Source organism: Triticum urartu, chromosome 6 (assembly GCF_003073215.2).
Source record: "Triticum urartu cultivar G1812 chromosome 6, Tu2.1, whole genome shotgun sequence".
In the NCBI taxonomy this organism is placed as follows: domain Eukaryota; kingdom Viridiplantae; phylum Streptophyta; class Magnoliopsida; order Poales; family Poaceae; genus Triticum; species Triticum urartu.
In genome coordinates, this window is record NC_053027.1 from 133,513,434 (window position 1) to 133,532,073 (window position 18,640).

At 43.8% G+C, this 18,640-nt stretch overlaps 1 long non-coding RNA gene across 5 annotated transcripts; it reads left to right on the forward strand.

Annotated features, from left to right (window-relative positions):
- The first annotated feature begins 2,562 nt into the window (after window positions 1-2,562).
- Window positions 2,563-7,529, forward strand: LOC125517252. 5 transcript variants are annotated; one of them, XR_007287501.1, is made up of 7 exons: window positions 2,563-2,986; window positions 3,082-4,095; window positions 4,268-4,362; window positions 4,446-4,529; window positions 5,472-5,669; window positions 5,775-6,482; window positions 7,515-7,529. It is a non-coding gene; the product is annotated as an uncharacterized LOC125517252 (long non-coding RNA). The 5 variants fall into 5 exon arrangements; XR_007287502.1 differs by lacking the exon at window positions 7,515-7,529 and having other exon boundaries at window positions 3,082-3,591; window positions 3,675-4,095; window positions 5,775-6,202; XR_007287500.1 differs by lacking the exon at window positions 7,515-7,529 and having other exon boundaries at window positions 2,570-2,986; window positions 3,582-3,591; window positions 3,675-4,095; window positions 5,775-6,087.
- The last annotated feature ends 11,111 nt before the right edge of the window (window positions 7,530-18,640 follow it).

Consider the following 18,640-nt stretch of genomic DNA (forward strand, 5'->3'; position numbering starts at 1 on the left):
TGCGATCCGATAAGTGTTGAGGCCCGCGGCGAGTATCGTTAATTACTGACCTTCACAGATGATTTGAGCAAATATGGGTATATCTACTTAATAAAATATAAGTCTGAAATATTTGAAAAGTTCAAAGAATTTCAGAGTGAAGTGGAAAATCATTGTAACAAGAAAATAAAGTTTCTACGATCTGATCGCGGAGGCGAATATTTGAGATACGAGTTTGGTCTTCATTTGAAACAATGTGGAATGGTTTCGCAACTCACGCCACCTGGAATACCATAGCATAATGGTGTGTCCGAACGTTGTAATCATACTTTATTGGATATGGTGCGATCTATGATGTCTCTTACCGATTTACCACTCTCGTTTTTGGGGTTATGAATTAGAGACAGCTGCATTCATGTTAAATAGGGCGCCATCTAAATCCGTTGAAGATGACACCGTATGAACTATGGTTTGGCAGGAAACCAAAGCTATCATTTCTTAAAGTTTGGGGTTGCGACGCTTATGTGAAAAAGTTTCAAACTGATAAGTTCGAACCCAAATCGGAGTAGTGCGTCTTCATAGGATACCCAAAAAAAACTGCTGCGTACACCTTCTATCACAGATCCGAAGGCAAGATATTTCGTTGCTAAGAATGGATCCTTTCTAGAGAAGGACTTTCTCTCGAAAGAAGTGAGTGGGAGGAAAGTAGAACTTGATGAGGTAATTGTACCTTCTCCCGAATTGGAAAGTAGTTTATCACAGAAATCAGTTCCAGTGATTCCTACACCAATTGGTGAGGAAGTTAATGATGATGATCATGAAACTTCAGATCAAGTTATTACCGAACCTCGTAGGTCAACCAGAGTACGTTCCGCACCAGAGTGGCACGGTAATCCTGTTCTAGAAGTCATGTTACTAGACCATGACGAACCTATGAACTATGAGGAAGCGATGATGAGCACAGATTCCGCGAAATGGTTTGAAGCCATGAAATCTGAGATGAGATGCATATATTAGAACAAAGTATGGACTTTGATTGAATTTCCCGTTGATCGGTGAGCCATTGAGAATAAATGGATCTTCAAGAGAAAGACGGACGATGATAGTAGTGCTACTATCTACAAAGCTCAAATTGTCGCAAAACGTTTTCGACAGGATCAAGGTGTTGACTATGATGAAATTTTCTCACTCGTATCGATACTTAAAAGTCTGTCTGAATCATGTTAGCAGTTGCCGCATTTTATGAAATCTGGCAAATGGATGTCAAAACTGTATTCCTTAATGGATTTCTTAAAGAAGAGTTGTATATGATGCAAACAGAAGGTTTTGTCAATCCTAAAGGTGCTAACAAAGTGAGCAAGCTCCAACGATCCATCTATGGACTGACGCAAGCATCTCAGAGTTGGAATATATGCTTTAATAAAGTGATCAAAGCATATGGTTTTATACAGACTTACGGTGAAGTCTGTATTTACAAGAAAGTGAGTGGGAGCACTACAACATTTCTGATAAGTATATGTGAATGGCATATTTTTGATCGGAAATAATGTAGAATTTTCTGGAAAGCATAAAGGAGTGTTTGAAAGGAGGTTTTCAAAGAAAGACCTCGGTGAAGCTACTTACATATTGAGCATCAAGATCTATAGAGATAGATCAAGACGCTTGATATATTTTCAATGAGTACATACATTGACAAGATTTTGAAGTAGTTAAAAATAGAACAGTCAAAGAAGGAGTTCTTGCCTATGTTGCAAGGTGTGAAGTTGAGTAAAGACTCAAAATCCGACCACGGCAGAAAATAGAAAGAATGAAAAGTCATTACCTATGCCTCAGTCATAGGTTCTATAAAATATGCCATGTTGTGTACTAGACCTATTGTGTGCCTCACCATAAGATTGGCAAGAGGGTACAATAGTGATCCAGGAGTGGATCACTAGGCACCAGTCAAAAATATCCTTAGTGGAATAAGGAAATGTTTCTCGGTTCTGGAGGTGACAAAGAGTTTGTCGTAAAGAGTTATGTCAATGCAAGCTTTAACACCGATCTGGATGACTCTAAGTCTCGATCTAGATACATATTAAAAGTGGAAGCAATTAGCTAGAGTAGCTCCGTGCAAAGCATTGTAGACATAGAAATTTTGCAAAATACATACGACTCTGAATGTGGCAGACCCGTTAACTAAATTTCTCTCACAAGAAAAACATGATCACTCTTTAGGTGTTAATCACATAGGGATGTGAACTAGATTATCGACTCTAGTAAACCCTTTGGGTGTTAGTCACATGGAGATGTGAACTAATCACATAAAGATGTGAACTATTCATGTTAAATCACATGACGATGTGACTTAGATTATTAACTCTAGTGAAAGTGGGAGACTGAAGGAAATATGCCCTAAAGGCAAAAATAAAATTATTATTTATATTTCTTTATATCATGATAAATCTCTCCCTAATAATAAAGCACGGATTGAGTCTCTGGGTTCACCGTCACGGCGTTTTTACACAAAGGTCTCTGTGCTTTTTTGAATTAACCCGCAGTCCGTTAAATAATATGGAAAAAACGTTTCGTATTTCTGGCTCACCCGTGCACGCGTTCGATAGAAAAAAAATACCCATCCCCAATTCGTGCGGCCGCGCACCCCACCGATGGATCCGCCGCTCCCCCCCGCCGCCGGCACGCCATCATCCGCCGCGCCGTCCTCCCCGCACCCTGGCCTGTCTCCTCTCCGCCGCGCCCTCCTCCCCGCGTCGTCCGAGTCCTCCAGGCGCGGTTCGCCGAAGGCGAGGCCCAGGCCGCCGCGCTCCTGGCCCGCGCCGGCCGGTTCGAGCGCACGCCGCCGACCGCGACCAGCTGCTCATCACGCTCCTCTCCGCCGCGGGAAACGGCCGGGAGGAGGAGGACGCGCGGGAGGCGGGGCAGCGTCCGATCCGGCCGAGGCTTACAGCGACACGGACGCGGAGGCTCTGGCCGCGGTCGCTGCGCTCCCTCCGTTCACTACCTTCCCGTGAGCTTAGTTCCACCCTAGCCTCTCCCCCTTTCCTCTTTGTTTTTGAACTGATTCCCAACTGCTTGATCAATCCTGCTCCTCTGCTCCTGCAGGATGGCTTTCTCTGTTCAATTGCTTAATTTGGTTGTCTTGTCTTACCTGAACTGCAAGGGAACCAACATACATGGCATGATGGATGGAGATCAATAGATGTTTTTTTGTTCTGTTCACATGCTTTCTAATAGTTTCCATAGGATTATAGGCATGAGCTTTGAACAATAGGCATAAATCTGTTGTAATCAATCAAAGGCAGTGAAAACGTTTACTAAAATCTTTAGATGTGGGGATCCTCTGAATTGCTTTGATTGAACGTCCAACGGGGATCTCATCTTATAGTAACTCTGAAACATTGTATTGGTAGTTTTTATCTTTACACTTTTGCCTTCTGTACATACTGGATTGCATTGTTTAGGACATGACACAGCGCTGCAAGCAGCTCATGAGAGTAGTTTGCAAACGCAAATCATTGTATATGTCACTTATGCTTCTCTTAATAGAAAATAGTACTATTTTGGAGAAGGGCATCTGGCTGACTTTCAATAAAACTCTTCAGGTTTTGTTTGGTGAGATTCTCTTTAGAAAACAAGATTTGTATTGGTGGTAGATCGACAGCAACTGACAGCATCTTCGTCATCCGCGGTGGCAGTGCCGTCCGCGCGGAATGCCTTCTGTGGCCGCGCCTCCGCCACCAACACCGCCACGCAGCCAATGATGTCGGCATGTGGTGAAAAAAGGGCCCAAGTGAAAGGTCGACCAAGCTGTAAAAATTCAGTGAGAGGAATTTTTGTGCTCACAGCTCACACCATGGCGTCCGTTGCCTCTGTTCTTACTTTATTATTTTGTTTTTCCCTTCGTCGATTTTTCATGTCGCCTGACAAGAACAAGAATTGCAAAGAAGAAGTGAAAAGAAAACACAGAACAAAGGATGAACGCCGGAGAGCACTCCTATATAATTTCCCCCCAAAATATGATGGGCAGTGGTGTGCTTGTTTGCATTGATCGCATGGTGGCCAGCACTTCACCACACATCTGACGGCGACTGTTTTATCCAAGAGGTGGAGGATAGGGTATTCACCTCTAAAATCACACTTCTGTTTTCCTGTTTCCATCTGAAATATGGATTACCAATATACTACTCTCACTTGGATTTGCACATGAAAGCAGTATAAATACTTGCACCGAACTGTACGATTTGTTGAGCCAAGTGTCGAGTCTGATATGGCATCTTTATGCTTTCAGAGAAGCGCATCTCTTAAATTCACAGTTTTGAACCTAAAGAGACACATCTAGAAAATGATTGCACGAGTGGTTCCAGTGTCATGTACGTCAACATGGTAAGCATGTCTTTTTTTTCTGATTCTAAGTTAGTTGTAAAAGTATTCCATGCTACTATTTGTTGACCAGAATTGGCTACCAGGTTGGAGATTTGGGATCGGATGCTGCGCCAAGAGCGAGGGACCGAGGTGCTGAACTAACAGCAGGGGGGAGGGTGATTCTTCAGGTACCAACATGGCTGTCGACTAGAGAATTTAGTTAACCGTTTGCTTTACTTGAAGCTCCAAATTGTAGTTATTTTATTCGTTCACTAATTTGGTATAATCCTAATCTAGGAGGACTATGATTGTATGATATGAGATCCTGACATTTAGCAATAATAAAAGTTCTTTTCGGAAGTACAGTTGTAAGATCTATGATTCTAGCTTCGACCTTTAACTGGACAGTACCAATTGGACATATAATTGATTATTTATGCACAACAAGATATTCTGTTTGTTTTAGTTTTTCAATCAGATTCATCTAGCCCTTTGTTGACTTTCTAATTTTTCCACCCTCTACCTCTGAAACTCAGAAATCAGAGAAAGGTCATTGGCATATCCCTATCTCTGACGAAAATTTGCTAGCGAGGAAGAGGACCAGAATGTTTTTTCTATTGTTGGGGATATACATAATACATATAGATAAATTTGGACCATTTATAACAGAGATTTCTTGCCAAAAATATTAACTCTGTCCAGCAGTGGGCACTGTCAAGGTAATAACAGGAATTTGCTGAACCTAATTGAAAGAAAGAGGGATGGTAATCCGATTGAGAACATTCTCTAACTAAAATAGACTTACGAACAATCAACAATATCAAATAGTTTCAAATTAACAAATGTTGTTTGACTAAAATACCGATTTAAGAATTTGGCGAATCTATAATTCTCTACATAATCACTTGGTGCATTGTTAGACCACTTGGGGACAATATCATCAATTTCTTGCATACTGCAATAATGCAAGTTTAAAAAGCCAGTTTCTTGTGTTTCTTATTATCTCTGTGTTCAACTAACTGCCAAGAATCATATAAGGATGCATCTAATGAGGTAGATTTTGTTTATGCATTTTTTAAGTGTAGGGATGCTGTATCTGATTAACAAAACGTTGTTCAACCTTCTATTAGTCCACCTAGGGAGCTGCACAAATTTGGAACAACTTCCAGAACAGGCATCCAAGCATTTTGGTCTGCTACCAGTAAGCTGCCAGAGCAAGATAGCTGGGAGTCTGGGATGTCGAGTCGTCGAGCCGTCCAATGCCAAGTTCGCCGGCGGAAGGAGAACATCCGTCAAGCCGTCCGTCGCCTGAGGCGGCTACACCAGAGGTATGTCTCCTCTTGAAAGTTAATCGCCTGAGCTGTCCATCGCCTGAGCCGTCCATCGCCTGAGCCCCTGTTTCAGTTTATTTTTTTCGCCTCGCTGCTCAACAGGTCCGTGGGTTACTACTCCTTTGCTCTTGCTGGCGACCGGCCTCCAGAGTAGCACTTGCTTGAGATCTGATCTAGAACTGAATTGTGCCCTGCTTTGCTGTGGTCGTATGCTCTGTGTCCACCGATGAGTTTCAGATACAGAATAGGACCAAAATTGGAGTAGGTTCAGTCGCGCAAATGTTGTATCACTTTGTCATGGGTATTGTGCTGCTAAATTGCTTGTTGGATTGTTCAAACTAAAGTCATCCAGTCAGTTTGCTACAATGTTCATTTGTTTACTTCGGAAGTTCTTGGGCCTGATCACTTTCGAATTTGTCTATGGTTTGAGATTAATCTTTCCGAGATGTTAGAGAGTGGGTCCAAGGATGGATCTGCCCATCAGTGTGCAGAGGATCTTCTAATTCCTGCAGCTAATCTTGATTCATGGATATTGTGTTTGCTCTGTGGCGCATTATGTTTCAGTTTATTTTTTCTGAAAAATTGGCGCTACTTCTGATTGCTCACAATTTAAGTTTTGCTGATATACACTGGAGGCATTAAACCAACAACTTTCTCTGTTTTTTATGCGTGCTACTACAAATACAAGGACACATCTTACAAACACACGGCTTCCGCTGGCTTGGCTAGCTTTGTACGTCCACTTTGCGCTACAAGTCGCCTTTCTATGCTGTCTTACAATCTCGTAGTACAGACCGTGCTCCACCTGAGGTACGCCCGATCTCATGCCAAGCTAACTACGGTTCTGTCGTTTTGAAGAAGGCATGAACTTTCCTTTGTGCCTGCAACCATAGGTTCCGTCATCATTACCTTGTGTGTATATGGACAGCTTGCACTCTTTAGGACTGATAGATGTGAAATTATTAGATCTTTGCATCAATTACAGGAACAACACAATGTAAGATATGCAAGTTTATCGAGAGGAATGCAAAGAAAAAAAGCACATGTATGGTTTATTTGGCATCACTAGCTTTTGTGTTTTCAGTGTACATCTTAGCCTATGTAAACTGCAAGTTGAATAAAGTGTGCTCTCTTTCTCTAGAATACTTTCTTTAATAAATGTAGAACATAAAAGCCTGATCTTAATAAGCGAGACCTCAAGCTGTTCTTTCAAGATAGATTCAGATCAAACCTTTTTAAAGTAAAGATCCCTCGGCCAGAGACTTAAGTTACTCCCGTGAGTACATACTAAGCTTTAGTAGAAAAACTTGTTGATTGGCTGGAATCAACGAAATTTCGATGCAACCAACTGCAACAAGTGGCAGCATGAACTATCTATGAGCAATATTTATAGGGTACTACTAGCAACCGCCAAGGAATCCGTCACAAAAACATGCCAGGCAGCTAGGCATGCGAGTGAGATGTGTGTCGGTAACATTGGATGTTTGTGTGTAAATGTAAATCAAGAAAAATGGTTCTTGGTATCTAGAGAAAAAATACACACACACACACATGAGAGAGTAATTCATAGTGGATATAAAAATACATATTAATGTTGTACGTGAGTTGACTCGACATGCTGCAAGATCTTCTGATTTGTTCTCTGAATGTGACCTCAGAGTATAGCGTTGCATATTCCTGAGGCAATTGTGATTCTCTGTTTTGTTAGGACTAAGATGCTTGAACATGTAAGCAGTACACTATCGAGCAATAGAGATCTTTCTCATGCTGACTACATGCTGCCATTTGGGCCATACACATTTGAATCTGCTAACTATACTACTACTGCCATAACTAACCAAGGTTGGAGCATAAGAAAGAAAGGAGGGGTTGCCAATTTGAATGCTAAGGACAAGCTTCCATACAGCGGCTGCACGTCCACCAACCGCCATGGTTGGAGCCTGCGGGAGGAGGGGTGGGAGGGAACAGGGAGGAAGCAGGAACCACCCAAGGTCCTGTTCATACAGCGGCGCAGGCGGAAGACATAACGTTGCGGCCACCGGAAGCGTTTTTCTTTCTACCCTTGTCTTCCGAGAACGAGGGGGACAAGGGATGCGGCGGCGGTAGTGGGGAAGAAGAATGGGGAACGGGAAAAAAGATTGAGTTCGTGCGTGTTGTGTGTGTGTGTGTGTGAATAAAAGTATTTCAATGGGTCAAGCCCAAAAATCAGTTCAAAATAAATTACAAATGAAATATAATATTTCAAAAAACGTTGGTCACCATAAAAATGAAAACTATCTCCAATTTCTTAAAAAACACCTTCTCAAAATTAAAAAATATCCATGTTTTTCTGTACAACAATAAATAAAATTGATTGAAAGACTATGCCATACACAATTACTGTTTCATCGAAGAGCTGAAATAGGTCATGTCGAACATTGTTAGGATACGTCCAAATTTCATGGTCCAAAAAGAAATACTCAGTGCATCCTTATTTCTGACGTTTGCAAAAATTGGATTTAAAAAGTGTTGCATAATGGCATGTGGAGCAAGTTATATTTAATATTCCGCCCGGTGCAACGCACGGGCATTTGTACTAGTGTTTATTATTCATGCTAGAATAATATTAACCGAAAATTTGATATATGTGTGAATACATAGACAAAACACCGTGTCCCTAGTAAGCCTCTATTAGACTAGCTCGTTAATTAGAGATGGTTAAGTCAAATCACGGGCCCCACCTGTCCAGCAGTAACTCGCTCTCAAATAACATAGCCCTACGTTTCCAGCAGCCTACTCCCTCAACTTCTTGCGCCTTTGTCGAACCGACTAAGCGAAACTGCCCCGCCTACCGCGTGGGAAAAGCCCCTCCCTCAACTTTTAAATAGTACAATATACTAATTTTGTATCCATGGATTGCGCCATGGAGCAAAGCCTCAAGAAAACGACGTTACACATTTACGGAGTACAATATACATCACGCTCGTCGCGTTCGCGTTGCACCCCAGACGGTTGGTCGGTCTGGCATGCCGCTCTTCGACTAGAATGCGCATCATATTGCGTTTGCGCACACATGTGAGACCGCAATTGAGAACTGACCATAGGCGCACTCCCCGACCCCACAAGTCGGGTGAGTGAATAGACGAGAGAGACGAGCGATAGTACTGTAGAAGTGTTGTACAAACGTTGGTGGAGGCCTCGACGTTGGTGCCTGGACGATCCCTACAGACACGGAAGATCAGTTCGTCCATGCATGTGACCAGACTCCAGCAGACACGCCTAGATTGGCTATCATCTACTGTAACGCCCACGATGCGGCTATATCTCCCACGTGTCAGAGCACGACTTAGAGGCATAACCGCATTGTAGACAATGTCGCAAGAGGGGTAATCTTTACACATCCCATGTATTGAATAAGGAAAGAGGTACAAAGTTGGCTTACAATCGCCACGTCACACAATAGCATAAATATATCATTACAATCATCCAGATACAATCAAGGTCCGACTACGGAACCAAAATAAAGACAACCCCAAATGCATAATGTCCCCGATCGCCCCAACTGGGCTCCACTACTGATCGTCTGGAAAGAAAACGTAGTATCATCCTCAGTCCTCATCGAACTCCCACTTGAGCTCAGTCGTATCTCCTGGAACGGTATCATCGGTCCCTGCATCTGGTTTTGGAAGGAATCTGTGAGTCACAGGGACTCAGCAATCTCGCACCCTCGCGATCAAGACTATTTAAGCTTATAGGTAGGGTAAAAAGGTATGAGATGGAGCTGCAACAAGCACTAGCATATATGGTGGCTAACATACACAAATGAGAGCGAGAAGAGAAAGGCGAAGCATGTTCGAGAAACTATGATCAAGAAGTGATCCTAGAAATACTTATGTTCAAGCATAACCCGAGACCGTGTTCTCTTCCCGGACTCCGCCGAAAAGAGACCATCACGGATTCACACACTGTTGATCCATTTTAATTAAGTTTAAGTTTCAGGTTTTCTACAACCGGACATTAACAAATTCCCATCTTCCCATAACCGCGAGCATGGCTTTTGAAAGTTCAAATCGCTGCAGGGGTGTCCCAACTTAGCCCGTCACAATCTCTCACGGTCAACGAAGGATATTCCTTCTCCCAGGATGGACCGATCAGACTCGGAATTCCGGTTACAAGACATCTCGACAATGGTAAAACAAGTCCAGCAAGACCACCCGTTGTGCCGACAAATCCCTATAGGAGCTGCACATATCTCGTTCTCAGGGTACACCGGATGAACACTACGTACAACTAAAACCAACCCTCGAGTTTCCCCGAGGTGGCGCTGCAAGTGGCTCTGTTTTGGACCAACACTCAGAGGAGCACTGGCCCAGGGGGTTTAAAATAAAGATGACCCTTGAGTCCGCGGAACCCAAGGGAAAAAGAGGCTAGGTGGCAAATGGTAAAACCAAGGTTGGGCCTTGCTGGAGGAGTTTTATTCAAGGCGAACTGTCAAGGGGTTCCCATTATAACCCAACCGTGTAAGGAACGCAAAATCAAGGAACATAACACCGGTATGAGGGAAACTAAGGCGGCAAGAGTGGAACAAAACACCAGGCATAAGGCCGAGCCTTCCACCCTTTACCAAGTGTATAGATGCATTAAAGTAAACAAGTTATAATAATGATATCCCAACAATAATCATGTTCCAACAAGGAACAAACTCCAATCTTCACCTGCAACTAGCAACGCTATAAGAGGGGCTGAGCAAAGCGGTAACATAGCCAAACAACGGTTTGCTAGGACAAGGTGGGTTAGAGGTTTGACATGGCAATATGGGAGGCATGGTAAGCAAGTGGTAGGTATCATAGCATAGGCATAGCAATAGAGCGAGTAACTAGCAAGCAAAGATAGAAGTGATTTCGAGGGTATGGTCATCTTGCCTGCAAAGTTCTCCGAGTTGACGTAAGCTTGATCCTCGTAAACGTTCTCAACGGGTTCCTAGATCAGGTACTCGTCTCCCGGCTCTACCCAAAGCAAGAACAAAAGCAAAGGGAGACACAATCAACCACGGTGCAATGCATAAGCAATATGATGCAAAACATGGCATGATATGCGGGATGTAATATGCAATGCATATGCATGCTTCGGAAACGAAAGATTGAACCTGGCCTCAACTTGGAAAACCAAGAGTGCCGCTGGAAAGATGAGTTGATTTCGGTCGAAATCGATATAAAGATCACCGGAATCGGATGCACGGTTTGCAAATGACAAGCAAAACAAATATGGCACAAAGCTGCGGTTAACAGCATGAGGCCATCTAAATGCATCAAGAACAACAAGCTACTGCACTCTAACATAACAACAAATCACATGGCAGTGATCCTCTCAAGATGCTTGACAAAAGATGAATACTGAGCTACGGCTAATTCACACAATAGCAGGTTCAAACAAGCATGGCAAAAGTGCAAAAGATATCAGGTTCGCAGACTTAGTGAAAATAACAACATGACAGGATTAACATCAGGAAGCAATATTTAGAGCAAGATAACAACATGCTACAAGAACATATCATGGCAAAGAAAGGCATGGCATGAAGCTACTCAAAGCATACAACAAAAGTCCCCTACTGACCATAAGTCAAAAGGGATCAGAAAATACAATGGCAACCATGTGAACATAGCAAGTTTCGTTAACAGATTCAGACTTAGCAAAAAACTGGAACATGGCAAAACAGAATTACGTAGGCATGTTTACGAGCTCGATGCACTCACCAAAAAGCATTGCATGACAAACTAAGCATGCACCCAGCAAGTAGACATGATAAATAAGCTAACCATGGCAAGAACAACCTCATAGCATGCATAGATCAACTACAACAACCTCGGCAAAATTGCTTAACACGTAAACAATCTGCCAGGAACATTTTATAGCAAAAGTAGAGCATGATTGAGTCATGCTAGGGTACTCCATAATTGCAAACAAAGACATGGATGGATAGAGCATAACAATATCTCAAGATCATCCTTACTGAACATGCTCAAAAGAGGCATGGATCACTCTGTAGCAACATGAATACATGGCATGAAAATATCATCAGGAAAATGACTTAGAAGAATTCTCAGTCCCTGAAATCAGCAACATTACGAGAGTTACTTTGCATGCTTGTGCTAGTCACCACAAAGATCACAAAAATACATGGCATACACCCCTGTAAATATGGCATGGCATACTTCAAAACACATGTAGGGCTCAAGTTCATAGGAGGCACACATTAAACATGGCAAAAATGACAAATGTCCAAAATCTGTTAAGAATCTAAAACTAACATTACATAGCACTCTTGCAACAGAATTTAGGGCATCAAGATGAACTCAAATGAACATGGTGCGATGGAATGAAACGAAGTGCACATCCAGACGAACAATTTGATATGCTACACGCCCAAAACGGAGCTACGGGTGCAAAGTTATGATGCGATGAAGTATGCTAAAAAATACACAGGGACGAGGACTTGGTGAAAATCAACCTCTCCAGACAGATCTAGGGTTCGTGCACGCGGATCGGAGTTCGCCGGAACAGCAGCTGTGGCTCGCCGGAGTTGGAAGAAGCTCGGGGAAGAGGGGGGGCCAGCGAGGTGGCGCCGGATCCGGCCTTGCCGCGGCCGGATCTTGCCGGGGCGGCGCGGTGCGCGGCAGAGCGGCGGTGGCACAGCGCGGCGGCCGGAGCAGCGGTGACCAGCGAGGAGGCGGCGACCGGACGGCGGCGGAGATCGGCAGCATGTGCGCGCCGACGTGCGGGAGGAAGGCGGAGACTAGGGCGGCGGCGCGGGGCCCGGCGAGGCCCGGTTCGGCCCGGGGCGGGCCGGATCTGGGCCCCGGGCGGCGGCGGCGATGTGGGCGCGGTCGGCGGACGAATCGGACGGTGACACGTGGCGGCGGACGGCGGGAGTTCCTGTCCGGCGGCGGGCGGACACGTCCAGCCGCGCGGAGGGGAGAGGGAGCTAGGGTTTGATCCGGAACATTCGGGGGAGATGCCTTTTTATACATAGGAGGAGCTAGGAGACTCCAAATTGAGCACGGTTTGCGGCCACGCGATCGTGATCAAATGACCGAGATGATGGAGGGGGTTTAAGTGGGTTTTGGGACACTTTGGAGAGGTGTTGGGCTGCAACACACACGAGGCCTTCTCGGCTCCTTGGTTAACCATTGGAGTATCAAACGAAGTCCAAATGGTACGAAACTTGACAGGCGGTCTACCGGTGGTATACCAAGGCCGCTTGGCAAGTCTCGGTCCAATCCGAGAACGTTTAACACTCGCACACAAAAAGAGGTAAAAGGGGACACCGGAGGACATAGGAGCGCCGGAATGCAAAACGGACAACGGGGAAAATGCTTGGATGCATGAGATGAACACGTATGCAAAAGCGATGCACATGATGACATGATATGAGATGCATGATAAAGACAAAAGCAAAAAGAAGACAAAACCAAACAACGAGGAAAAACATAACTTAGTGCCAGAAATGGCAAGAGTTGGAATACAAATATGGCAGGTTACATATGGGGCGTTACATCTACATATCATGCACGCAGTGTTGTAAATGGCTGTAGTTCTGGTGAGAAATCTAAAAAAAGGTTTCTTGTCATCTCAAAAAATTAGGTGTCATGTGCTTCGGATCACTGCGAGGGTTAAACAGCGACAACTGAGCTCCTCCAAGGCGCAAGTCATGGGGCCGGCTATGTTAATTAGGGTATCTATTGATGGACCCCTTTTCTACGAGTTTATCTTTAATTTGAGCTTTGATCCTCGTCTAGTTTGTCCGTCGGGATTCATGTTGTCTCCTTTGGGCAGTGAGGTTATGGTTTCTTGTCATGTTATAATCCGGTGCTTCAGATCGAAATGAGGCCAACTGCGCCTCTGGGGCACGTGCATGAAGACAGTCATTGACGAGGTCAAGCCGGCTCCGGTAGACGAAAGAAAACTAGTAGTACTCCACTATATATAGGCAGGAGCCTCCGCGCTTGCTTGCTAGTGTTGCTCTCTTCACACTATCTCGTCCTCTCCAGATCTAAACACGACAACGGTGGCCACACACACACTCTCTCTCTCTCTTTGGTCACCGCTGGTCACAGATCCAGCCGGATCCTCTCCACCGAGGAAGGTGAGAAGGTGCAACGTTCACGCGGTCGTCCTTGGCGACAGCTCTTACCCACTGCCGGCTCGTCCTTATCAGCATGCCTTGCGTTCTCTCCCAAGCACCGCTGGCTAGGGGGGGCCTCTGACCCCTTCTTCCTCGCTGCCGCAGTGTGGGCAGATTCGGCCTCTCGCCGCCCACCTAGCGACATCCCAGCGACCCTCAGGTATAACTTCCTTTGAAACCGGCCTTGTTCTACTTCCCAAGCTCCTGACATCGATGCATTTGTATCTTTTACTATTTCCCTGCCCCCCTCGTAGATACTGCCTCTGTTCCAAAATAGATGACCCAACTTTGTATTAACTTTGTACTAAAGTTAGTACAAAGTTGAGTCATCTATTTTGGAACAGAGGGAGTAGGATCGATCGGCTGTTTGAAAGCCACCTAAATATTTACTATTAAGAGGTAAAACTAGTTCATGCACTCGAATCTAGTACTACTTAGTTCAAACAAGGAAGAAAGGGGGTGGGGTGGGGGTGGGGGAAGATTTGTTACCTGAATATAGGACTTGTTCGAAAGAGGAAACAATGGGGGCGAAAAGTAGCAGAGACTGGCTATCCAACTGGTCTCTAGGTCTAATAGGGAAATAAAGGGAAATGCAGTACAAACTCAATATAAACTCGATCTATTGGTTGAAAAAGGAAAGAAAGTGGGGACTGGGGGACAAGTCAACAGAGTAAGTCCAACACTAGATTTACTAGCATCACACAATATAAGGTGGCTATACCGAACAAAAATGGGACCAACCCAGATATCATGTTCTGATGTTTGTTGCCTTGAGCCACTCTTATGTAATGCCACTGGTAAAATTAGCAGTCGCATTGTTAAAAGTAAGGACATGTTAAACCAATGTTGCTGGTAAAATGAAGCAATGGCACCATTAAAGTAATGTCGTATTTAATGGTTGTCATAGTTAATCCTAATGCCCACACTAATATGTACCAATACTGCTGCTTTAGAAATTGCTACTGTCCTTGTAGGATTGCCATTCAGATAAGGAACATGCTTCTTTTCATTTGACGTATGTTTCATCACTTGTTTGTCACCCTCCTTTCCACATTTTTTTGTGCAAACAGAGACATACATTTCATGCTTGATCTTAGTTCAACTGGACAAATGATATCCAAATTATAGTTGAACATTCCAGGAGCTTCACAACCAACCTTCATGTTGCTCAATTTTATTGCAACTAATGAAGAAGAAGCTCTATGGGTTTCGTTTTCTGATGGAAATGGAACCGGGGCTGGAGCCCTTTTCTTAAAAAAATGAAGAAGAAGCTGCTAGCTCATGGGACATTGCTTCATTTTAGGTGAACTGCACCAAAAGGTCCCATGAATTGAATCATCCATGCTGGTGACTGGTGTCATCCCTTCTATGATGGCGCTGACTACAGACATGGTTCCCATCACGAGGTATGTTCCTTTTTGGTCTGACCGTTTGCCAAAGATCCTGCATGTTGAGTTTGCTCTTGTGCTACTGTTTTGGCACTACGATGATAAAGCAGTAATGTTATTATTGTGCACCTTAATCTAGTGGCACTATTAATTTGAGGCAATGTTTTGGCACCGCTGGTGGCACTAATTTTTTTATATATCAAAAGAGGGGGTTTCCTCCGATTTCATTAAAGAAATCCAACCATAGAGAACCATTATCCGACAACATCTCAGTGTAAACGGGCAGTTATGCAACTACTACTAGAACGGACTGAGTACTAGCAGGAGACAAGTTCGCCACATAAGCTAGGCAGGTAGGGGGACGTACCACCAACTCGACCAAGTTTGGATTACAACCCAAATGCTACCATAGAAACATCAGAGGGGAAGATAGGGACTGAAAGAGCCAGCTTCAGCATCCCAGTCTAAGCAACCCCGGCCTCCATCCTTGCGACGCACGGTACACCTCGTTTGCCACCTGCTCGACCCTAGTGCCACTGATAAAATGAAGTAATAATACAGTTAAAATAGAGCGAGTGTCCTCTCTTTCATTTCAATTCCAATGTAGATAAAGAAAGTGCTTCTCTTTGTTAGTATATGTTTCATCAACTAGTCCCATTGTTAATGTTTAAGCGTTTTTGCAAACTGGGGTGCTTAATTTTAGTTGATCTTCACAAAAATAGAGATTGGAATGTCTCAAGGCCCCTTCTTGTCATGGAATTGTCATGACAGATGTCCTTAGTGTCAGGACTTAATTGTGAGGCCAACGCATCTATGTGGTAGCTTGAGAGGGGTTGAGCGGAATCGAGAGACGCAACATAAGACAATGATTTAGACAGCTTCGGGCCCCGGGAAACATCATCCGGTAATAACCCTACATGCTGTTTGTGGCTAGATCTCATTATGCTCATGAGAGAGTCATCGGTAAGCCGGCTCTTTGTGTCTAGCCCTAGAGATTATTTCCCTCTCCCTCTTTAGGGAGCCCTTCCCCTCCTTATATATGTTGAAGGGGGGGTTACATGTGGAGTCCTAGTAGGACTAGGACTAGTCTATCCTTTCTTACAAGTTGAATACAAGTCCGGGTCTTGCTTCCCCGTAAAGGAAATATTCGTCATCCCTTTCCTCTTAAGTCGGCCCACCAGAGTATAAGCCGACCTGCTGGGCCTTGGGCCTTGTCTTCCGTTCGATCCGCCCGCCGGGTCTCCAGTGAGTCACAATGTCCAGGCGGGTTACATGTAAATCGCCATGTCCGGGCGGATCGCCAGTGAGTCGCCAAGCTCCAGCCAGGTCTCTGGTGAGTCGCCAAGTCCGGCCGGGTCATACCGCGGGATATATCCCCGACATTAGCCCCCAGTTTAATTCGCATTTATCCATGTTAAACTGATCTTGTAAAATAAACACAAGAACAAATTTGATAGGTTGTGCTCTTGGGTTAAGTATTTTCCTGAACCGGCACCTGATCATCTTTAAGTCCTTGTCATTTCCTCCTGGATGCATACTCAAAAGATCTTATAGCAAATCTCTTTTAACAGATATGTCCAAACCTTGCCAATGCAAAAATCCAGATACTTCTTTTGAGAAATCCGGGTCAATAGGCCAGCTTCAGAGCCAATTTGCAGACATTGGTATCTTATAGAGAAATATTGTAATAAATAATCCACTTGAATCGGCTTCCAAAGCACCGGCTTAAAAAATATTTGTCTTGAAAAACTCATCTGACTTCCAGCCGGCTTGTAGAACTTGCCGGTTTATCATTGCCAAAATATCTGATTTGTAAATATTCATAGCACCGGGTCATAATTATTGCCGACGCTAGGTCATAGTTATTGGTGACGCCGGGTCAATCTGTTTTACTTAAAACTGAGAATTTGAAGATTTTTTTCCCTTATATCCATATTACCTGTTTACTTGTAGCCCCCAAGTCTTGAGCAGAAACAAAGTGATGACTTAAGACTTGCTTCAATATAAATACTGCTACTTTGAAGAAATCCATGTTGTTCATCTTAGTCACTAGTAAAGACTAAATACTCCATATATGTAGCCCCAAAGTGCCGGGTTGTCATTCTTGCAGCAACCTGGGACTTGTAATTTCCTTATACTCATAAAAAACTATAACCAATGTAGCCCCCAAGGGCCGGGTCAGTAAGATAATATTGAGCTGGGACTTTATATATATATATGATCCTATAGACTTGAACAACAATGTGTATCCCCCCAGGGCCGGCTTAGTAAGATAATATTGAGCTAGGACTTTATATATACTTCTTTTGAAAAGAACATCATATGATGTAACCCCCATCATGGGGCTTGAACCCATGTCCACAAGGTTAAGAGCTTTGTGCTTTACCAACTGAGCAGTGGAGCCCTCAATATAATGGAATAAAACTTGTGTACCATGAATTGTTGACAGGAGCAATTGGTAGCCCCCAAGGGCCGGCTCATTATGATGTGATGAGTCGGGTCTTCAATAAGGCCAGTAAAATTGTCTTTGCATTAGCCCCCAAGTGCCATGGTGCATGCTGGCAGTGACATGGGACTTGCATATTTGATATAATCTCAAACTAAATAATGTAGCCCCCAAGTGCCGGGTTGTAAGCCTGCAACAACTCGGGACTATTCTTTCCATTGTAGAATAAATCATGTCCATTGATAAAATAATAGTCATTGCGCCAAAGCGACTTTGAATACCTTATCTGTTGACAAGTAAATCCGGAGTTTAAATACCCGGTGGCTCTTGGCCGATGGCAATTTAATATGCCTCCATTGTAAGCCAGAATTTTTATAACCCGACGGCTTATAGCCTTTGAGAAAATCAAGAATTGATAACCCTTTTGAGACACCAATTTCAATCTTTGATGATGGGCTTGAACTTAATCATTTATGTAAGTCATAGCTCTGTAAATCCTGCACATCAGTAGATCACAAGATCCCTTGGCGGTTTACCGCAGGGAGGGTCATAATATCTCACATATAACCACTGTGATATTGAATTTGTACTGCTGGTTTACATGACCTGTGCAGTAAGGGTGATAACCCAATCCTTAGAAGCCAATACTTCCAAATATATGATGATTGTCACATGCTGGCGACTTATCGTCCAAAGCCAAGCCGGGTTTAAACGAAACCACACCTATATGCTTCAGATATGAGCAAAAAGTATCAAAATCTAAAAGATTGTTTGCAAAAACTTAAACCAAATAAAAATCGAGGTTTCTGATTCGAATACGATCAGTAAACCGTTCCAAAGGGGTTAAGCTAGGATTCGAATACGATCATGTAGCCCCCAGTGGCTTTGGCGTTGCGCCGATCAAGAGGGTACCGACAGCTATGTTCTATTTGGTTCGAATACGACCTATGTTTGAACAGGAAGCCCCCAAATG